The following is a 9,797-nucleotide window of genomic DNA, read 5'->3' as shown; positions in this document are numbered from 1 at the left end:
TATATGAATTGGAAGACAATATGAAATTGACAACCTGACTGTATTGAGGACCCCGCCAATGGGGGCATATACGTTGGCAATTGACTGTCCTGAGGATTTATGTCGCCAGTGAGACCAGCGATATGTCGCCAGAGAGACCAGCGACAAACCGCCAGCGAGACCAGCGGTTCCAAAGGACTTGGCTGCCAGATGATTCGCAGCCCACCGCAAGCAGATACGCGGTATTATGACCCTACCACAGGGATAATGTGGTCATAGTCATGGTTGGTAAGAAGAACTTAAGAAATTGAAGAATTTAAGATGAAAAGCATAATTGGAAATTATGATAAATTGACTTTTATATATGATTGATAGTATGATTATGATTTCATGAAATTACATATTGACTTTGTTATATCAGTAAATCGATATGTATAGAAATAATTGCCTGATTTATTCAGTTAAAGGTATACACTGCTTACTGGACTATTTAGCTCATGATAAATTTTATATTTTTCTTACAGATCCAGAAAATTAGCATGATGCGGGATTTCGGTTGGGAAAGCGGTTAGAGATGGAGTTAGCCAATGATTTAGGATTTTCTCAGAATTTATTTAAGACTTTTAGTTTTGTTTTAGTATTGACTTTGTCAGACAGTTATTTTTTTTTGAACACTGAGTTTTGATTTGTTATTTGAACTAAGGTTTGATTATTAAATATTGAAAAATTTATTTAACTGTTTGTGAAGATATCATGATGAGATGCCTTGCATGCTTATGGAAAAAGTATTCTATAAGTATGCGGCGGTTGCCATGACCCTCGATTCAAATCTCGGGTCGGGGGTGTGACATTAGGCTTATGCAATTTCATGCATTCTTGTGCTTGGGAGAGAAATATATATATATAGCTCCAGCATTGTGTTACTCATAATATTTTGTTTACAAGAACAAAATTAATGTGTGCATATTTTTTAAAATTTAGTACTTTTTCCCCTCTTGTTATAAAAATAAGATGTGAATCAAGATAGTCCATTTAGTGAAAGAGATAATATTTTCAAAAAGATAGATGGACCAATAGAGTCTGATGAATGCATACTTCTTGTTGCCGCTAAATCTCGAACCCAATGGTGGTGGATCTAGAGATTGATCAGATACCTCAAAAGATTCTGAGCCACTTGCAATGGTTGATAGATCTATAAAGAAAGTCCACTCATCGGAATGTATCTGCTAGGAGGCCCTCTGATGCTTAAGTCAGTTGGAGTTTAGGAAATAGTCGAAGGAGGAAAGAGGAGAACAATGGTAAGGTATTCATCCTGGAGTTGAGTCTTACCTAAGGGTTTTCTTTTTTACCTCTTTATATAAAAATAGAGACATAGGCTAGCATGCCAAAATTTGATATACAGGCTGTTAGACTAATTAGACCACGATCTGACAGACCGCTGGAATTCATCCACTAATACTACAACAAAAATGGCTATTAGTGACATTTCTAAATACTGTTATAGATCAAAAAAATATTGTAAATATCTTTACCAATATTTTTATCATATTTTTTTAGCGGCAAATATCTTTAGCATATAAATATAGTTTATTTAACTTATTAACATACATTCATGTCATTAAATAAATAATGCTAAGAATGTATATATATAATAATATATTTTATGAAATTAGTATGATTAAATCAAGCTCTATATAAAAATTAATAATTTTAAATTTAGCAATAATTTTTTTAAAATCTCATAAATTATGAGATTATTTACCGATATATTAGTTAAATATCATAATAAGAGTTCTGATTTCCCACACTTCAAATCATATGCCATAAAATATAAATTTATAGCGATATCTATAATAAAATACCGCTATTAAAAAATATTTATTGACAGATAGCAGTAATTTTATCAAAATATAATAAAAAAAGAGATTCTAGTGGCATATAATAAGAAATACCATAAGTAATTTACTGTTAAAAATTATTTTTATGGTAGTGTAATCTTTGAATCAGGATTGTTACTCATGGACGTTAGTAGTAGATCATGACTGTGGATCAGATTTGTTAGTCATAGGTGTTAGCCACAGGTCATGCCCATATTGTGAAAGTTTTTGAAAGATTTTAGGGTCATCCATGTAGCTAAATGAGACAACGGCTTGACATCGAGGCAAGATCGAGGCTCTATCTTGACCATATTAGTGTCTGTGTGAATCATTGAACCTTGCTTCCTATCGTCAATTGGGTCCCGATCTCGAGGTTAATAAATATCCAATCTAAAGATTGGGCAAAAATTGATGATGTAGCACCGCTTCATCTCAGATTCTTGGATCTCTCTCCAACATCTGAGGTGGTCTTTTTGGGTCATCAATAAATGCTTGGCTGTGATCTGAGGAGGGGATATTACATCGGATAGTGGATAACCTCCACAACAGTTGCTCCACACTCTCGAGTTTGAAGTGGCTTCATCACTTTGGGTGAAGGGAGTAGTTAGCTTTATGGTTAGTCATCAGTTACCAATCTAGCCTCTCTCCTTGGAATATTTATTCTATAGTGTATGAAAATGGGAGTCTTAGGACTTTGTCAATATGTCTCTTTGCCATTCTCACCACAATTATAAGGAAGGGGGAGCTTAAGGCGTTGCAGCATAATGGCTTGAAAAAAGAGATCCGGGGGTTACCTCCAGACGTGTTTGAGTCCGCCATGTGATGGACATCGGTAGGCCTTGCATCATGCCTTGCAGATTGATCTGGGTGGTTTACTTTGAAGGCCATGTAACGAGGGATTGTGTGGCCTTTAATCTTGCAGTTTTCAAAATGATATTTTACTAGAGGGGATACTTGGGGCACATTTCTTTGGAAGGCATGGCTTCTGAGGCCATTAGGATCGTGACACTTGGGCATGACCAGGATGGTGGTAGGGTATGCTCCTATCCACCTCCTCGATAAATAGGGGGACTTGTTGCCTGAGGTTAAGCCTATCTCATTCTACCTTTATGATGTCACCATTGTAGCCTTCTACAAGGGGTTCAATGATCATCGGCATTTGCCTTTCCATGGAGGGGTTTTTGCCGACTCTCTAGTCAACCATAGGCCATCCAAAGAGAGCGTGCCTATAGGAGAAAGCTGTTGATGTTCCAATCATTCCAATAAGGAGCTGCTGAATTTCCAACCATTCCAACTAGGGCCAATCTCTAATTTTCATGTTGTTAAAGTTCCGTCACCCTGGTGTGGTCTTGGTCGAGGATGCAATAGTCCATGCTAGCCATTGGTCGAGACGAGGAGCGAGCAGCTAGCTAGGGGATCTTCTCAACATCGAGCTTTCTTGGAAGGTCATAGACCTTTTAGTCAGGCCATCACCTCCCTTGAGATGACTTCCAGGGATTTTTCAAAGGAATGTTCGAGAGATGGACAGGTTCCCAAGGAAGAAGCATGCTATGCCATCCCTAATATCCCTTGGCCCACATCCAGCAACTACCAAGGAAATCTTCTCCAAATGGATGTCACTGGGTGCTCTGTCGAATGAGGTCTGACCTTTCCACTGCTCTCGAGAACATCGATCGAGCTTATATTTATTGACTTTCTTTCTCATTGTAATAGACTTTATTTGAATGAAGTCGTTGTAATAAACTTTTGTTGAATGAAATGACCAAGAACCTTATTTAAATGAAATGATTTCAGTCTTTGGGATTAGCTGTTTGTTTTTTCGATATGGTAGTCCGCTTGATGAGCTAATCGAGCTACTGGTGAAGTATGGATTCTTAGCTCAAGTCTGGGCATGAAGCCATTATATCAGAAGTTGTAGTGTCTGGGGTCAGATCTCAATTGGCTCTTACTAATAGATTTTGCCCTCGCTAAGTCAGTAACATCATCTTTTATCCGATCATTCATGTGCTCAGGAAGGCACTGATGAGGATTTATTCCAGATCGATGTGAGATCACTTTAAGATGATATACTTGCATGCATAGTCATCATCCTTGATCTTCACCCGACTCGATTGAGGATGAGGAGCGTCGACTCAAATGAGGATGAGGGGATCGTGTAGGTTCCAAGAGTTCTCCTTGGCATATAATCGAGGAGGAAAATTTGGATGATTCTTCATAGTATCGATCCAAGGTTGAGAATTCGAGAGGTTGCCTTAACAGTTGGTTGCTCTCCACTCCTGGTCCTGAGATGGTTCTATCATTTTGGGCAAAAGGGGTAACCTCATTATTATATTGATTTTGGATCTCAGCATCTCTCTGGGGGGTTGTCTTTTCAACCGTCTAGTATTTATTGTTGCCTTGAGAAAAAATGCATGGATGCTATATCGTTTCATGAGTCATACATCTATAATGATGAATGAGAGCAGGATGAAGCATCATGTTGCCTTCATTTTGGCTGATTTGATGATCTACAGGATCAACCTCGAATCAGCTGCAATCTTCCACACATTGAAACACTATTGGTACTAGATAATTCCTACAGATTTTGTCTTACATAGTGTCATCATAGGGTAGGTGTGATGAAAAGCATGGAGATCCACTGGCATGATTGTGCAATGTGTTGGCATCAATGGAGGGAAAGAAGTCCAAGGTTTCCATCGTGGTCCAAAGAGGGTAGATATAGCTGTCGCCCTTCTTCCTTGTTACTTTTTTTTTCTCTATGAAAAATCTTTTACTACAGTCGAGAGGGAGCCATCCGTTCTCGCATTCCTTCTAGTCTCACCATTATTCCAATCTTTTCTGATCATTCTTGCAACTTCTAGAGGTTATTCCTTTCCCTCCCTCTTTTCATTTATTGCACTTGTCTTCCATAGTTTTCCTTTTATTTTCCTATTGTGCTTCCTTTTTTCTTGCCTTTCTGCCTCTTTTTCTTTCATTCCAATGTCAAGTTTTGGAGACAGGTCTGGAGGTGTGAGCCATCTGAGGGATCAGAGCTCTCAACCTCCCTACCATCAGAAGATGTCTGAGGATTTTCCTCAATTACCTATTGAAGCAGGTCTCTCATCCTGTCTCGGACAGACCTTAGCTTAGAGATTAGAAAGTCCCATCCTTAAGCACCCTTCGGGCCTGAGAAGGGAGGAGTCTCCAATGACTGAGTTTGATTTGGCATGATTTTAGGATTTATATCATATCTCGGATTGGTACCAGCTGTCAATTCCAAGTCCAAAAGGTTGAGTGACCCTTGCCCAAGAGGGTCACACTACTGCTTGCAAAGAGTTTCTTCGATCTGGACATTGTTTCTTTTCTCACCGGTTCCTTTGTAATATATTTGATCTTTATTGGATTGTTCCTACCCAACTCGCTCCAAACACCAATTAGTTGCTTTATTCCTTTGTCATCCTTTGTAACATTCTTCATATTCCCTAAGACCATCTCTTTTTTGAATTTTCTTTATCCTTAAAAATATCCTCAAAAAAGGGGCTGGTGGTACTTTAGCCTCGGACCCCATCACTAATTCATTATTGGTCTTCCTTCTTCCATCCATAGGTAGAAGAATAGGTTTTTCTTTGTCTCGACCATCCACTCATAAGGCTTTAGCTAGGGTTGGGCCGAGCCTTATCAGTAGCCGAATGTGAATGATGCGGTCCATAATGAGGACCAAAAAAATTTCTGACTTATGTTCGATGTCGAGGTGGCCCCTCAGCATCAGCTGCTGATCGAGCAGAATCTATATGATGTCGAACTAAGGCCCCATTTTGCAAAGCTTTTGGAGGGCCAAAAAGCACTTTCTGGCCCTCCAAAAGTACTTTGGATGGGTAGAGTGGTGTTTGGTAAAAAAATATGGAAGCTATTTTAGCTTTATCAAAAAGTTAAAAATATCTATTTGAGAGAAGCTCTATTTTGAAGCTTCTCCCAAAAGCACTTTCTAGCTTACATCAGGAAGCTGTTTTAACTTTATAAAATTTTATTCTTTTGACCAAAATACCCATGAAACAATCTCATAATTATATTTATATCCTCATAAAATATAATGCACAAAATAACTTTTAGGAATCCTGACATACAAAAGAAACTCTAATTGTTTTAGCTCCTTCCTTTCTACACAAAAGAAATCCCAATTTGTCTCAGCTCTTGCACAAAATCTAGATATTCTTTTTTACTGCCCTTTGATTGTTTAAGATTTTAGATATTTTTTTGAAATTTTCTAACTTTGTGTCTCTTTGCCATCATCTTTCTTAATTTTTTTTCCTTTTGGTGATCCCTCTTTCTAATTTTTTTCCCTTTTTGTGATCCCTCTCTCCATTTCACTATTTTGCCATCACCTTTTTTGATTTTTTTTGCCTTTCCATGATCCCTCTCTCTGTCCATTTTTATTCCTTTCCATGACCCCTCTCTCCATCTCGCTATTTTTTCTTATCCCACTCAACTCTTGCGCATGATAAGAAGAGGTAGAGTCTCATTTTTGTGGTATAACTCTATTTTTTCATTTTAAAGGAGCCTAGATTCTTTCTTTTATTGGTATAACTCTATTTTTTCACTTAACTCTCTTGCATGATGAGAAGAGAGAGTCCCATTTTAACTAAGAGTCTACAGTCAATTTTTTTTAGTATAACACTAAAGTCACATTTTAACTGTGAGTCTAGATTCCTATTTTAATTTTTTTTTTCATTTTTTCATATGAGACAAATAAGAACCTAAGTATTGAATAATTATTTTTTATAAAAATGGAAAGGATGTACAATATTATGGAAAGGATGTGGAATGTTCTGATCTAACATCATTTTATATTCATGAGACAGATAGACTTTTTTTTATTGTCTTTCTATATGTGCATTGTCATTATCAATAGGTTATATATATAAATATATGTATGTATATATGTATGTATGTATGTGTGTATGTATGTATGTATGTATGTATGTATGTAAGGGTCCTGTTCTAGGGTTGGATTTTTCTATTGCCATGCCATGATATTATAATTATTCTTTTGATAAGGCTGAAACTTATATTAGAAAGAAAAAATAAGTATGCATGTACAGAAAGCCAACTTTTGCTGTAACAAAAATAGAGTAGACATCATAATATTATAATAAATAAGCATAGAAATAGTGCTTTATGATTGAAATATGGTTGAAATCATGATTTATGATTGATAAAGTATTTTATGTCTTTGTTGTTGCATTATAACAAGAAAGAAATGCCTAAAAAAGTGTCAAACTATATTTGCTAGTCCATTAACCCAGGATGACAAGAAGAAGAAGATAGTTTTGAATAATAAATTGACAAAGGAGTTTATCAATATATGTATTAGTGAAGTTGAAGCTAGTAATCATCTAGGAACACATTTCAATAGGCTAGGATGGACCAATATAATTAAAAAACTTAATAAGAAGACTAAAAATCAATACGACTATAAATAATTTAAAAATAAATGGGATAATTTGAAAGCAAATTGGAGCATCTGGATGAAATTGATAGCAAAAAAAATAGGGTATAGATGGGATCCTGATAGAAACACAATAGATGCACTGAATACATGGTGAAAAAAAGGTTGTAGGTATAAATGATAGCATATCAACATTTATAAGATTTTTTGTACTATCATTAAAAATAATTTTTGATAATTATATATCCTTAACTTGCAAGAAATTTTTGATGTAGGTAAATTTTGAGAACATGGTTTACAACATGCCATGAAGTTGGATAGATTATTTAGAGATACTAGTGCCATGAGAGAGGGGGCCTGGGCACCAGCTTTATGGATATAGAAAAATATTGAGAGCATATTTGGAGCTGATGATAGGTTAGATTGAAAAAATATTGTTATGTTTGAGGGCTTATATATGTGACTCAGATGAAGATCTTAATCTGATTGTATATGGAATTGATGAGCTTCCTACTAATATAGATAATCTTAACCCTACTGCTGCATCTTATCCTACCCATGAAAAGAAAAAGAAGAGAGTTAGTGCTAGAAATCAAGGTAAGAAATGCAAGAAGGTCGAGGGTGCTGTGCAATTATCTTAGAAGTGTAGTCATCTTGTTGATGCAATGGAGAAGAGTACAATACCATCTAGGATAACCGATAAGCCAGGATATAGTATTGATGAGGTGATGAAAATGGTGTGTGATGCTTGAGATAGAAGCACAATCCAAATTGCTTCTACTTACCACTAAGGTACTCCTTAAAAGAGAATATCAGGAGATATTTGTGGCCCTCGAGGATATCCATTTTTAGATTGAATGGCTCAAGCGAATGTCAAATCTACGAAACTAGTTCTTGATATATGAGTATGATAATATATTTTTTATATTTTTAATTAAAAATATTTATGTTGAAATTATGGTGGATTATATACATTCATGTTATGTCTTAAACAATGTGTTGTAAATATTATGACTATTATGGATGATATGTGCTAGTATTTTATATTGTTTATATTATTTATATTTTAAGTCTTTGTGTTATGTATTGTTTATTTATTTTGTGATGGATGTTTTATTTTTTATATAATATTTTCTGTACAAATGGCATTGGCAACAATTCTGAGGAGAATTATTTTAGTGAAGATGAGATAGTTAATAATGATGAATTTTTTATATTTATGACTGTAGCTACTAGTATGGCTAATGAATATTACTCAAAGTTTGTCGATAAAGAGCCTTGTAGGATCTTTTATCAAACTAGATATAGATTTATATTAGAGATTCTACAAGATAATCCAGATAGATGTCAACAATAATTTAGAGTGGAGAAATATATATTTATTGATCTATGTAAGGAATTGAAAGATAGATATGGTTTGAAAGGTTTTAGAAGTATTTCTGTTGAGGAGTTGGTAGCCATGATTTTGATGATTCTAGGATATGGGTTTGGGGATAGGATGATTCAAGAAAGATTTCAACGTTCAAGAAAAATAGTTAGTAGACATTTTATCCATGTATTAAATGGTATCTTAAAAATGATTAGATATTATGAACCCAATTGATAGATAGTTCAAGAATATTTCAAGTAAAATCTATGATGATAATCTTTGGTGGTCTTATTTTAAGGAATACATTGGAGCAATTGATAGTATCCATGTGATAGTAAAAGTTTCTCCATCTAAGCAAATACCATATATTGGTCGAAAAGGGATTCCTACACAAAATATTATGGCTTGGTGTGATTTTAACATACATTTTACTTTTGTTTGGGCTAGATGGGAGGGTACTGCTCATGATACTCATATTTTTTTAGAGCCTATATAGAGAGAAGAGCTTAACTTTTTACACCCATCTAAAGGTATACATTTTAATTAAATATATTATAATGGTAGCCATATTTTTTATCTTTCATGTATAACTGTTAAATTCTAGCTTATATATATATATATATATATATATATATATACATATATTTATGTAGGTAAATATTACTTATGTGTTGATCCTATCATTGATTTTGATGATCTCAAAATTTTGAGTGATTATAGTACTAATCATATATTTTAAAGATGAATGTAGAGTTTTCAAGATGCTTAAATTGAAAAATTCATTCATAGAAAAAATCTTAAGAAAAGCTAAGTCAAAGATTTTAAAGATGATTTTTCAAGTTTCAGACTTAGTGGAGTCGACCCTAGGAGGCTAGGAGCCAATCCTTGTACTGAAATAGGTTGAAAATAGAGAGATTTTAAGTTGCAAGATATTTAGAAGTCAATCTCCAAATAATTAGAGTAGATCTTACGATAGCTAGAGTCGATCCCTGAAAAATTTAGAGTTAACTTTTTGCATGGGACTGCACTAACGGTTAATTTTCTGCACACTTCCAAATGACTAGTTTTCCACTCTAATAGTTAGTCCAAGCCTTTCAATGGCCAAAACTCATTTTCTATCCAATATCAAGCCTATTAAAAAATAGAG

The 9,797-nt window shown here is 34.8% G+C and overlaps 2 pseudogenes; both read left to right on the top strand.

Moving 5' to 3' along the window:
• The first annotated feature begins 2,834 nt into the window (after positions 1–2,834).
• Positions 2,835–8,172, top strand: LOC140854526 (L10-interacting MYB domain-containing protein-like; annotated as a pseudogene).
• Positions 8,173–8,362: 190 nt separating this feature from the next.
• LOC140854529 (uncharacterized) lies at positions 8,363–9,197 on the top strand (annotated as a pseudogene).
• The last annotated feature ends 600 nt before the right edge of the window (positions 9,198–9,797 follow it).

This window comes from Elaeis guineensis, unplaced genomic scaffold (assembly GCF_000442705.2).
Source record: "Elaeis guineensis isolate ETL-2024a unplaced genomic scaffold, EG11 Super_Scaffold_1000033, whole genome shotgun sequence".
Classification (NCBI taxonomy): Eukaryota; Viridiplantae; Streptophyta; class Magnoliopsida; order Arecales; family Arecaceae; genus Elaeis; species Elaeis guineensis.
The sequence above is the reverse complement of the archived record's forward strand: the minus strand, read 5'-3'. Positions and strand labels throughout refer to the sequence as shown.